Below are 14,260 nucleotides of genomic sequence, written 5' to 3' on the forward strand. Positions count from 1 at the left end.
TCACTGAGTTTTAAACATATCTAAAACCAAACATGATGTCTTTCCAGAACACTTTTTAATACAATAATTAAGATTAAATTGTGAAAATCCATTGAATTTTTTTCAGTCCACTGTTTTTGATCCATGTAACAATAGGATTATAAATTTATCTCATCTGTATTCCAAATAGCTTTATTATATGATGTCATCTTTGGTGTAATGTGTGTAATGTAATAAAAAAAGTAATCATTTTTATATCTTGCTTATTTTTTTTATTTTTTAAATGAATTAATTTAAATTAATTAATCAATTAATTTTTTTGCTTATATCTAATACATCGAGTTCAAAATCCGAACCCAATTCAAATTCTGTATACCTCAAACTAGTATTTGTGTGATCTCCAACCATTTATATTCAAATTTTGTATCCTAAGGGCAAGAGCAGCCTGGCCCTGCTCCTTCCTCTTCTGCCTGGGCCACTATCCTAGTAGACCATCCTAGGAGATTTCATTAACTTTCCAACCGCCAGAGTTCTAAATCCTTCGTTCATAATGACCTCACTTTATTCCCCTTTCGGACACCCATCCCCAGAGTCATCATCACTTAGAACGGTACCTCTTCATAAATTTTAAACACCAATATCCCACTCTCTGATCACAATCCATCCAAAATTTAACTCCTAGTCTCCCCCCCCTCAACCTGTTCCTCTCAAATTCTTCCCTAGTTCAGGTAATAGTAACTTCATCTTTCTATTTGCTTGGATCAAAAATCTTAGGAGTCATCCTTGACTCTTGCTCACCACCAAATCTAATCATTCATGAAATCCTATTGGCTCTATCCTTGAACTACACCCAGAATCCAACTTCTTCTTACCACTTCTGCAGCCACCACCCTGAGGAAAGTCTTACTTTGCATTTCTCATTTAGATTACTGCAATAGCCTCCTAACTGGTCTCCCTGCTTCTACTCTGGATATCTGTTTTCGACAAAGCAGCCAGAGCGATCGTTAAAGGTAAATCAGATCATGTCACTTCTCTGCTCAAAACCCTGCAAAGGCTCTCCATCTCACTCAGAAGAAAAGCCAGTCTTTACCAAGGTCTACAAGGCTTACATATTTGGTCCCCATTATCTCTCAACTTCATTTCCTACTTTGTCTCCTGTCCACTGTACTCCACACAGGCCTTCTTGCTGTTCCTGGAAATACCAGGCACTCACACACTTTAAGGCTTTTAAATGGCTATTTCCCCTGCCTGGAATGTTTAATTCATACATCTGCATCGTTTATGCCCTCTCTCCTTTCCTGTCTTTGTTCAAATGTTACTCTCTCAATTAAGACTACGTGACAATCCATTTAAATCACACTCTTCCCTCAGAACTCCAAATCCTTCTTATCCTGCTCTATTCTCTCTATTCCCATCCCACCGGTACTTATTACCTTATAATGTATTACATAATTTACATATTTATTATTGTTGTTTATTGTCTTCTCCCAATTAGAATTATTCATGATGTACTCTCAGCCCTAGAACACTACCTTGCATATTGAAGGCACTCAATAAAATACTCCAATGAATGAATGAGCCTCCCATCCTCCAGCCACCTCATATGCCTACCTCTAACACGCTTGCTCACTGACAGCCTACAGATCTCCAAAAATTCCTTGGTTCCTTTGCTTCCTCAGTTTATCAGCCTTTCTTCTTTTCTCTACCCAATTTCAAACCTCAGGTTGGTTATCTGAACTGTTCTCTCACCAACACTCAATTCTCTTTCCAAACAAGCCCTTTTGCAGCATCTGCCCCACAAAAGCTCTCCTCAAAATTACAATCCCTTGTCTGCTTTTACATTCAGGCAGCTGAGCGCTGGGGAAGAAAATGATACAAACTTGCAGATTGTTGACACCCAAATCGATGGTCTCCAACATCAATCGGCGAAGCTCACTGTGCTACTAATCCTTTTATTTGTTCTATGAGGAATTTCTTAACATTTTGTGAGTGACTCACCTCACTGAATTCAAAGAAATAAGAGCATGTATCTGGATCATGCCCTCAGTCTAGGTTTGGTGCCCTCCTCTATGTCCTTATAATACCCCAGGGTAAATGAGCATCAATACAATGGTCATGTTATATTACCGGCTTTTTATGTTTGTCCCACTAGACAGTTTCTTCTCCTCAAAAGCCAGTTTGTTTCTCATTCATCTGTATCTCAGCCTCTAGCACAGTCTTTGGAAAATGGCAAGTGTTCCATAACCATTAGTTAGTGAATGAATGAATTCATTAAGGGATATGGAAGGCCCATCTTTTCTTCCTTTCTTTGTCTTCTCTAATCTCATTTTTCTTTGGCAATGCTCTCTGTTAGGTGGCTAATGGCTGCAAAGCAGCAGAGATCCCTGACAATCAGAGGGAGAGTTAAGAGCTGGTTCAGTGTCTGTGTAGTACGTTTCAGGGGGCTCCCTCTGGTCCCTCCTGGGATTGCTGAGGATTCTCTAGCATTACTGAACACAAAAGGGCCAGAGATATATTTTAGGGGCTCTGAGTTTTGTGGATTTCCATAGACACTGGGTTTTGACCACTTGGCAAATGCCCATAACCCAAACCCACATTGAAAAAGCCTCTTTATCTGGATGAGCCCCTCCTTTGCTTCCCCTGTCAGCAAGGTGCTGAAGGGAGACTAAAAATAAGTGAGAGAAAGGATCATTGTGAAGCTTCTGCTCTCCCATTCTCTTTGTTTGTAAGAAAGTGCAGCATCTTGGGGGTGTGTATATTCACATATGGGCACGCACATATGTATTTACTTGTCTCCAATAAAATCAGGCCACTTGAAAGAGTCCTTTCTATTGGCTGAATTCTTCCTGGAGAATTCCCCCAGGCAATGCTTTTGTCCAATATGTCTCTTACATCATGTGTTGAGGGCCATGCAAGCCCAGTGATATGACAGCCCTTGTCGAGCAATTGATGGATGAGACCTCATCTTCACGACCACACAGATTAGACTCTCAGCTTACATCTGCTCAGAGGTTAACAACACACATCCCATTCACTGGCTTCAGAAAATCTTCTGATCTTGGACTGATTTGCTGCTTGCAGCTAGGCTAGGAAGCATGCCTTGTCTTTACATCCTTACAGCCAATAAATTATGTTTTATCATGAGCTAAAATACTCAGCTCTGCCTCTTGTCCTGGCTGGGCCTGTACTCTAAATTTTCTTGCTTTCCCATAGTCATAAGTACTGACACAGATTTGTTTTACATGGAGAGAGCAAGCTCCCTACCTACTATTCTGTCAGTGCAAGCCTGCAGCTACTGAAGCTGGAGAGGTACTAGAAGAACAAAGACATTCTGCCTGCATAATAGCTAAATGGCTGGACCTGATGAAATCTAAGGTCCTTCCAGGTCTTCCCTTAACTTATTCCAGAGGCAAGTTTCTTTTCCCTGCCACTGGGAAAATAAGCCAGTCGTACTTTGCATTTCTGCTTCTCTGCCTTAAGCAGGAACAACAGGCTGACCTGGTTACCAGAGGTGCATTAGGATTTATGTCCCAATCAGTTATAAATCAATAAAAATATTTAGTTATTAAGTGCAAAAAACAACTTGCTAAGTATCCTGCCCTCAAATTCCCTTTTAGCAGATGACCTCGATGTCTCCGTGTTTACTAGTTACTATCTTTTTAGTGATCTTCCTGTGTCGAACATTAACTCAACAATTCCTATATATATCTAGTTGTCAAGGTAGTAAGAACTGGAGACAGGAAGGCAAATGAGATATAATTTCTGTCCTTAGCTCATTAGGACACCACCTACCATGTTTCTAACCTTTTTACTCTAAAGACAATTTTCTTATTCTCTTTTCGTCTTTTAAAGTAGAATAAAATTTTAATTGAACATTAGCAGTTGTTTCTTCAGTTTTCTCACTGGGCCATTTAACAAAAATCTATGTATATGAATGTATGTTTATTATAGATATTTATATATGAATATGCATATAACTTCCAGTGTACAAATTTCAGAATGCATAGCTCTCTCGGACTATGAACAGGCCTAAGGATCTATTTAAAAATGCATCCTTACAAATATTTTTAAAGCTAAAATAAGGAAATTTAGATGTAACACCAAATGTCATTACTTCATTATACCACCTCAAGTTTAGGACAGTAGTGAAAAAGCGTACGGACAGATTCAAGATAAGCTGGTGATGAGAGGAAAAAGAGCCCCAAAGGGTACCCTTAGTGGAGAGGAGCTTGCATGGCTTTAATTGGGAGTATTATGGCCATACTCCACATTGATTTAAAAAAATTAGTTTCAAAATGTATTTTTGCCATTCTCACGCAATCGTAATATATTTTAAATTTATTTTTAAATGCTAGAAACAAAAAACCCTTGTCCTTCATATAACCTCAGAATCTAGAGAGTAGGCATGTGTTGTAATTTATAAAGCCGTGATTTCAACTTCCTTTCTCCTTTAGCTGCTGGAGGCGGCCTTGGGCAATTCCTAGCAAGAGACTTGCAGCACTTCCCAAAGGGCGGAGCAGATGCCCTGATTTTAAGTAGAGCACAAGCACAACTGGCCACATGAAACACCCAATCCCAGGGAGTCTGCTGTGAATCAGAATATTATCATCTACCAGATGACATGTAAATGTGTCTCTTTGAGGCAGGAAAGATTTACCTGCCATTCTAGGGAGGTTTCCTTTCCTTTTTCCCTTCTTCTCATCCTCAGGTTTACGGCAGGAGAACTATGGGCCTTGCTGAATTGGAGAGGAATCCTGAACAACTACAGCTGCTAGAATCGTTCCCCACCGGGTCAGAATCTGGGAATTCATGATGAGGGACTGGGTTTTACTTAACTGTGTCCTCATCAGCACCTTCTACAGGGCCCCTAGTGAAAACTTATTAAATGCTTGTTATCCTGGATAAACCATTAGACTTAGAAGGGCTCTTAGAGGTCCGATACTTAGAAGAGATAAAAGGTGGACTACTAGAAAGGCAGGACCTGCTTGCTTCACACAACTCTACCCCCACAAATTGCCTAGGACAGGATTTGAGTCTTAGGGTTCTAAGGAACACAGCTTAAACCAGTAATCAGACCTGACCCCCTCATTTCAAGATGCAGAGACTTGAATACAGTTTATAGCCAGATCGGGACTACACTGACATAGCTAATCCAGATATCCAAACTTCTGGTTCCCACCAGCTTTCTTTCACCTCCCCGCTAGGTTACTCCCACCACATGGGACCCTGTGTCCATCCTGAACTTCTGCTAGGGGCCTTCTTGACCCTGGTTCTAACATCCAGCAGTGGCATTGGTAGGCTGAACATTTTCACCTGCCTTCTCAACTGAGGCTCCTCCAAGGCCCCATTTAGTTGGCATTTATCATCCAGAGGAGACAGAGAAGAAGTCCTGAGTGCCCTGGCATGCCTTCCGCTGGGCTCTGCCTGCCCCTTCCGGTTTTGATTGCTGGCCTGGACCTCGGACCTTGGCAGGGTTCCCTTACGACTCCTGGCTTTACCTACTGGCTGGAATCCCAGACTAAATTCTTGCTGCAATTAGCTTTGGGCTCTTGGTTTCCATCATTGTCTAGTGTCTCCAAGTCCTGGCCCTAGCAGTGGCCTGGAAGTGTCTGTCCTGGGCTGTGATAGGAGTTGTATAATCTGTCCCGTAATCTGATATGAAAGGAACAATTATTAGATAATCTGTGTGTGTGTGTGTGTAAGCAGCATTCATGGATTAATACTGAGATAACACGATATAGTGGACTTTGAAATCAGACTGACTAAATACACTAGCTGTATATGGTGGGCGACTTGCCAAATCACGTTGAAGTGGTTTTTTTCATCTGAAAATGTGGAAAATAATATTTATCCTCTTGAATGCTATAAAGGTTAGAGATATGTATCTAAAGCGAAAAGCACATATGAGGCCTGTTATAGAAAGTTAACTACTAATTTTAAGTTAAATTGTCTGCATTTACACATATGGACACTAAGTGCTGATTTTATGAAGAGTTCAAAGTACTGAAGGATCCTGAAGTATTTTTGAATCGTCAGAAATTACATATTACAGATGATTTTGACTATGTGTTTTCTATTTCTTAGAATACTGGTAACGATGCAGAATAATATTCAAAAGAGTAGCCAACCTTGATTATATATGTAATATGTGCTAGGCAGTTGCTGGGTGCTCTACATATACTACCTAATACAGTCTTCAGAGCATTCTGAGATAGGTACTATCTTTACCCCTATTTTAAAATAGGGAAATGGGATTCAGCTAAATTCAAGTCACATGACTAGTAAGTGCCAGAGCTGGGATTTGAGGTGGAATTTGATTCCAGCGCCTGAGCATTTATGCCATTTAATCTTTCCCTGTTCACACACTTAATCTATTGTGAACATTATTAAGGAAAAACCCTTAGCCCCTCTCTCCATTCAACACGCCCCCTGCCCAAGGCCTATTCACCCCAGTACTGAATCCTCCTCAAGCGAGCAGGAGTGAACAACTGAATTAGAGAGAGGCTAACAAGCCTGGGCCAGGTTCTATCAAATGGTCTCCAAGACAGGAATCTCCACTCCTCTTTCCTCCTGTCCCACCTTCACCTGGCAGTGAGCTCTCCTCCACTTCCTCGGCCCCATTTTAGCATCATGTCAAGCAGTGCTTTCTAATTTAACTTTCCCCAGAAATCCCTGTGCTTGCTTTTTCTCAAAATCTTTTTTTATTTTGAAATTATTTAAGGTTCACGAGAAGTTGCAAAACAGAACAGAGAGTTTCTGTGTACCCTTCACCCAGCTTTCTCCAAAGATAACATCTTACATAACCAGGGTACATTATTAAACCCAGAAAACTGACATTGGCTCAATACTATTAACTAAACTATAGACCCTGTTCAAATTTCACCAGTTTTAACATGTACTCCGTGTGTATGTGTGTGAAGTTCTGTGAAATTTATCACATGTATAGATTAATGTGACTACCACCATCATCAGGATACTGAACTGTTTGTTCCATTATGCAAACAAGACCTCCCTCAAACTACATCTTTATCTTCACATCTTCCCCCACTGTCACTCTTGGGAACCTCTGATCTCTTCTTCACTATAAATTTGTCTCTTGAGAATGCACGATAATCATACAGTATGTAACATCTTGAGATTGGCTTTTTGTTTTTTTTATTCAGCATAATGCCCTTGATATTAATCCAAGCTGTTGCATGTATTAACAGCTGTTCCTTTATATTGTTAGATAGTGTTCCACTGTATGGATGTACCATAGTTGTTGTACATTCACCTGCTGAAGGATGTTTACGTTGTTTCTAGTTTTTGATTATTATAAATAAAAGCTGTTGTATGATTTGCGTATGGTTTTTTTTTTTTTTTTTAATAAGTGTTCATTTCTCTAGGGTAAATACCCAGGAATGCTGAATTGCACAATGAGTATATTTTTGATTTTGTATGAATTTGCTAAAAACGTTTTCCAAGGCAGCAGTAACATTTTACACACCCACCAGAAATGTTTGAGAGATCCAGTTTCTCTGCATCCTTGCCAACACTTGGTATTTATTGTCACTATGTGTGCTTTTGGTTTGTGCGGCACATGTTGGTCTTGAAGAGGAGAAACCTTGGACATCAGTTGGTTATCAGCCCTGTGCACTTTGACTAGACCAAATTTTGGAGGGGAGTGAAATGTTTTAGTCTCCAAATTCTTATCAAGCATCTCCTATACGCCAGACATTGTGGCAGGTGCTAGGAAATACACACACACACACAAAACTGTATTTGCCTTTGAGAACTTAATATGTAGCACAGGAGTATAATAAATGAAGAGGTAAATATGATTATAAATAGAATTATAAAAGAATGGATAGGTAAATATGTAGTAACATAGGTATATGCGAAGTGCTATGGGCATTGATAAAGGAAATGTACATTAGAACAGTGGTTCTTAAATTTCAGAATGGGTAAGAATCACCTGGAGAGCTTGTTAAAATACATATCTAGTCATCATCCCCAAGTTTCAGATTCAGTAGGATCTAGGATAGGGCCTCAAGGATTTGTATTTCTGACAAGTACCCAGATTGTACTATGCTTCTAGTCCAGGGACTGCATTTTGATGGATAAGAGTTTGTCTTAAAGGATGAATAGGAGTTTGCCAGGTGAAAAATGAGATGAGTCATGAAACGAGAAAGAGTGTGAACAAAAACATGGTGATGAAAGTGCATGGCATGCTCCAGAAATGGCCATTCCCTGGTATAACAGGAGCACAACTTAATTCAAAGAGAATAGCAGAAGTTGTAGATTAAGGCCAGACCACAAAAGATCTCAAATGCTTGTCTAAAGAGTTGTGTCGGCAGTATAAGTCTATGTTTGAAAACCAGGTCTGTGTTTGGAAAAAAATTCTGGCAAGAGGACAGTAGCTCAACTGGAAATGGAAGACCAGTTAGGGGGCTACTGCAATAATTCAGATGAAAAGCAGATCAGGGCTACCCTTGAGCAATGGAGATGGACAATATGAGACAGATCTGAGAGTCATTCAGAGGTTTAATGTCTAAGACTTAGTGACTAAGTGAATATGTAGGGAGATGAAGGAATCCAGAATGAAGAATAGATGAACTGAGACAGGAAAGACAGAAAAGTAGAGGAAGATTAGGGTACGGTATGAGTCTGGTGTTTGGTCACTGAATCTGAATCAACTGAGAGACATCTGACAATATCAACTATGAAGTTAGAAAAGGGGCTTTGAAAGAGGCAGGGCTTGGGGATATGTTGCAGGAGGGATTAAGACTAAGTGAGGGGTAGAGTGTAAAAAGTGAATCAAGACTGGGACACAAGGTGATAGCAACATTAAATAGGTAGGTGGAGTTCAGGAGCCAGTGAAAGCAGCTAGTAAGAAGCAGAGAGGTAAAACCAGGGCATTCATGTATCGTAAAGTTAAGAAAAGAGGTTTCAGAAAGAAGGAACAGAGAAGATGGTAAAGTGTTGTGGCTTTGAGGTTAAACAGGATGGAGTCTGAAAGATCAGTTGGTTTAATGACCTTGGCAAGGGTCATTTCAGTGGAATGAGGGCATGGGTTGAAGAGTGAATTGGAGATGAAGTGGAGGAGGCTAGTGAATACCACTCTTTTAAGAGGGTTGGTGATAATAGGAGAGAGAGCGCTGGGGCAATAGCTTCAGGGAGAGGTATGACCAAGAGAAACATTTCTTCCAGAGGTTTTCAGCGTCTTGAGGAGTGCCAACAGGTTTCAGTGATTAATCATTATTTATTTGTCTACCTGACTCAAACTACACAAAACACAAAAACACTGATCAGCTACTACTGATCTACCCACAGGGGGCAATTTGAGTGTGGTAATGATGCTGGTATCTTTCTCAATAAATTCAAGGGCACATAATTACTTTAGTCTTATTGTCTTTTGGTCTCTGAGCACTCCCTATGCCCCATTATTAGCAGCAAGAGTTTGCACTATTATTCTAGCTTCTTCCTTTTAATAGATTTAAATAATTTAAATAATACCTTTATGTGTTTTGAACTCTCTTCAAAGGCGCTTCTCAAAGTCATTTTTCCCATTTTGTACCTAACCTGACAAACTGGGGGCCCCCCTGTTATCCTCTGGGGAGCTTCTGACATTCTTTGAGAGATGTCCTTTTCCCTCCACGGTGTCTCCAATCTTCTTATGACTTTCAAAAGCCTACCTTTCAATTCCCTCCTAGTTAATATGCACATTTTGCCACAGTTTCCTTTTGAACACTAAATAATTGAGATAAATTTTCTGGGTTCATGGATTTAATTGTGTCATGACTACTAGCGTTTGTTGGCTCACCCATGGTTACCTCCTAAGACCAACTCCTCAGGTCACCAGGCAAGAACCACAGCCAGGACTTTTTCTCTAACAGTAGGTGGTTTGAAACTTCATGTTATGGGAAAGTTCATATTATCAAAAATTCTTATTAAAAAGCTTCCCTCTTCTTCTTGACCCGATTAGGCTTTTTACAATTCATATTTAGTTCAATTTTTAATACTTCGTATGATTCCTAAGTTTCTAAATTTTTAACATTTCTATATTGGTATCATCAGCTTGGTCATATAGTCTGTAGCACTGGTTCTCAAACATTGGAATTACCTGGAGAGTTTTTAAAAAATTACTGCTGGTGTTCTACTTCCACATATTCTGATTAAGCTGGTAAAGGGTGAAGCTTGAGTATCAGGATTTTAAAAAGCACCATAGGAAATTCTACTGTGAATCAAATTTGAGAAACCACTGGTTTAAGTATATTTCTATGACAAATATTGTACTTTAAAACTTATCAAAAAATTTGAATATATATTTTTCCAAAGAAAGTATACAAATGGCCAATAAGTACATAAAAAGATGCTCAAGGGAAATGCATATCAAAATCACAATGATCTAAGTAAAACCAAAAGCACCAAATCAATTTAAACCTAATAGGTTAGCTAAAATAAAAAAGACAGATGGTAACAAGTGTTGGCAATGACATGGAAAAATTGGAATCCCCATACATTGCTGGTGAGATTATAAAGAAGTACAATCACTTTGGAAAACAGCTCAGCACTAATGTAAATGCAGAGCTACAATATAACCCAGCAATTCCACTCCTAAGTATATATCCAAGATAAAGGAAAACACACGACCACACAAAAACATATACATGAATGTCCACAGCAGCATATTATTCATAACAGTCAAAAAAGTAGAAAAAATCAAATATCTATCAACTGATGAACGGAAAAGTAAAATGTGGACTATGCATATAACAGAGCATTATTTAGCCATAAAAAGGAATGAAGTAGTACTTTCTATTACAACGTAGACGAACATTGCAATTGTTATGCTAACATTATGCTAAGTGAAAGAAGCCAGACACAAAGGGCCACATGATTTATGATTCCATTTATGTGTATTTGCTGGATTAGGCAAATGTGTAGAGACAGAAAGTAGACTAGTAGTTGTCAGAAACTGAGGGAAGGGAGGAATGGGGAGACACTGCTACTGGGCATGAGGTTTCTTTTTAGGGTAATGAAAATGTCCTGCAATTAGACAGTGGTGATGATTGCCCAACTCTGTGAATACACTATAGACTTCTGAATTGTATGCTTTAAAAAGGTGAATTTCATGGCATGTGAATTACGTCTCAAAAGAAAAAGAAGTATATTCCTACTGTTATCTTATGTGCTTAAGAAATTCTTACCCATGGAGATTTGAGAAAGATGCCCTTTGCCAAAAACATTTCTCTTATACTGTTCTTTGTTATATGTCTCACACAAAACCTTCTTTCTTTTCTTCTGAAACTCTAAAGTCCAGGGTACAGTCTCATGGTGTGCCAGAAGGAAACATCTGGCTCTGGTCATAAGAGGAAAATAAATTCTGGAGAAGGAAAACTAGAATGTCAGGGTCTCTATTGAGTGAGGACAGATCATTGTGCAGCCTGGAAAGGTCAACAGGGATGTGACTAAAACCTATTAAATCACTAGGAGATCTTGAGTATGGTAGAATGAAATCCTGGAATACTTGAAAGGATACCACCCAAAGGTTCGGATATGCAAGTTTAGGACATGAAAAAATAAAGCAACAACTTCACAAATTAGGTTGTAACTTAAGGATGATTGTTATCTCCCAAGATATTTTATAGGCAATAAAATATAGTTTTAAGAAAATGGCCCCATAATAGATTATTTGACCAAAATGAGTTACCTACTAATAGGAGTTTTTGTTTCTCTTTTTAAAAACTATTTTTAATTATTTTGGTAAAATAAAATTACATACAATAAAATAACAAAATTACCATCTTAACCATTTTTAAGTGTATAGCTCAGTAGTATTAATTATATTCATGTTGTTGTTCAGCCGATCTCCAGAACCTTTTCATCCTGCAAAACTGAAACTCTATCCCCATTAAACAACAATTAACTGAACATTGACGAAGACTCTGTACTCATTAAACAACAATTCCTCATTTCTTCCTCCCCCCAGTCCCTGGCAACCACCATTCTAGTTTCTATTTCCATGACTGACTATGATAGATATTTCATATGATAGATACTGATACAGTATTTGTCTTTTTGTGACTGGCTTATTTTACTTAAGGTAAGTGCACCCATGCTGTAGGACGTGTCAGAACTTACTTTCTTTTCGGGGCTGAATAATATTCCATTGAAGGTATATACCATTTTATTTACCCATTCATCTGTCAAAGGATACTTGATTTGCTGCTGCTTTTCTTCTGGGAGATGGGCCCAACCACTAAAGTTCACGTCCAGAGAATTAACCTGTCTTCTCCTAATAAGGTGCTTGGTAAAATTATCAGGATCAGAAAGACTGTCAGAATGGGGGCTCAACTGGTGGGTGAAGAGGTTAGACCAAAAGAGTTTGAATACAGGAGTCTAGGCAGAAGATTATAAGATTAAGACACATAAATCAGAGGCTGGGAGCATGAATGTAGTAAAGACAAGCAGTGGTAATTTAGAAATGGAATATACAAGGATTTTTAAAACCAGGAGATCATTCTGAAAAAGAGAAATACAGAAAGAGTCAACAAAAGAGTAAACTGTAAGAATCAAGCAGGGTCAGGGAGTGCAAAAAATTAGCAGAGGTCCCAGTGAGTACGAGGTGGGACCAGAAAGGCCCAGGAGAGCACAGATACCTAAAGCCAAGGTCTAGCATACAGGCAGGCAGAGGGCCACCAGGGAGAAATAAACAGACGAAAAAGGCACTGGCTGCTTCCCTTTGGTCTCTGCCCCAGGGCGTGCTGATCTGGTAGAGATGGGGGTGGGGAGGAGGAAAATAGATAAACCAGGCCTGGGAAATTTATACTGAATTTGGGAGCTGACTCTCAATATTCAGAAGGAAGTGACTACTCTGATTTTCATCAAGCTGGTACCAGTATCACCAGGGATTGGATTTAGTGGGGCTGCAGGGATACCTACGTAGTGAGGATGCCTGAGATCCAAACAGTGTTAGTTATGGTCTGAAGGCTGTAGTGGGACCTGCTATAAAATGAATTTCGTGCTAATTTAGACCATGTGTTTTCTTGTGCCTAGAACCAAAGTATGCCAAGATTCTTCGGGTGCAACTAAACTGAAAATTGGGAGTTAAGGGGGGCTGGCTGCAAAAAGAAGAAAGGTATAGAGGTTAGGAGACAGTTCTTTGCAGTCCTAAGACACTGGTCCAATGTGAAATTTCCCAGGATGAAAAATAATTGTTCGAATGTTATATAATATTACCAGTTTGTTTTTTTCTCTTTTTAAAGAGTTCAGAGTATATAGGTACAGATGTATAGAAAAAAACTGTTTCTAGAAAATTACATTTACAGATAAGCTTTTCTAATGTGCCAGTATGTGTGTGCTGAGGCATGTTTTCTAGCAAACAAAATGCACGAATAAATCTATCATGGGCTGAAAGGAAGTGGGGGACAGCTGCAGCAGCAGCATCCAGGACTGACAATGATTAATTCCTACATCTGCTCAGTCAGATAGAAACAAAGGTCACTATGCATAGATTAGCATCCCGATTACCACCTCTTCCCAATACACACACACATACACACACACACACACACACACACACACACACACACACACACACAGCAAGAATAGTACCTTTTACCATTGTTAATGGCATAATTCAAAATGCCTGAGAAATGTTTACACTCTGAGACCCCCTCCTAGAAAGCAAGCTCTTTAGTGAGATGCAGATGGAATAAGGCATAGAATAGGATCAAAAACTGATTAATGTAGGATTACTGTCTAATCTTGTTAGCATCTAAATTAAGTGAAAATGTGATGCTCAGCTACATTTACAAAAACAAAGGGAACAGGAAATTTAAGAATAAATCTTGATTCAGTAATTTGATCAAAGTAAGAGAGCCTATTCCGGCAAAGCAATTGAATACATGTGAACATTTGATATTATGTAAAGAAGGTATTGTGAAGTCGACTCTTCCCTTGTTCAACAGTCCCCTGAAGACACTGCCACCTCCTTTTCATGACTCGTATTATTGTGGATCCCTGAGAGGTTGGCTTTTTAAAAAAATAATCTTGGGCTAGAAAAGGTATTTTTTAGGTGCACAAATTATAAATATCTAGCTCTATGAAATTACCACAAAGAAAGTATCTATGTAACTTACACCCGAGTAAAGAAAGAGAACGTTACAATACCTCAAAGTCTCCACTCATAATTATTATACTTACCTTCCTCCCTAAAGATAAACCACTATCTTGACTTTTAACATAATACTTTAGTTATGTCTGGTTTTGAACTTTGTAGAAGAGGAATCGTGCAGCA

At 39.0% G+C, this 14,260-nt stretch overlaps 1 protein-coding gene across 7 annotated transcripts in view; it reads right to left on the minus strand.

Moving 5' to 3' along the window:
• GPR156 (G protein-coupled receptor 156) overlaps positions 1-14,260 on the minus strand; it is an 80,508-nt gene that overhangs the window by 26,161 nt on the left and 40,087 nt on the right. Inside the window, exon 1 of one of the 7 annotated variants that reach the window (XM_039843112.1) lies at positions 9,792-9,845. The exons of the other annotated variants lie outside the window; for them this stretch is intronic. The gene's annotated coding sequence lies outside the window, so the exon portion shown is untranslated. Of the gene's footprint in view, positions 1-9,791; positions 9,846-14,260 lie in introns of those variants that run through there. 7 annotated transcript variants of the gene reach the window in all.

Source organism: Pteropus medius, unplaced genomic scaffold, assembly GCF_902729225.1.
Source record: "Pteropus medius unplaced genomic scaffold, Ma_sr-lr_union100, whole genome shotgun sequence".
Taxonomy (NCBI): Eukaryota; Metazoa; Chordata; class Mammalia; order Chiroptera; family Pteropodidae; genus Pteropus; species Pteropus medius.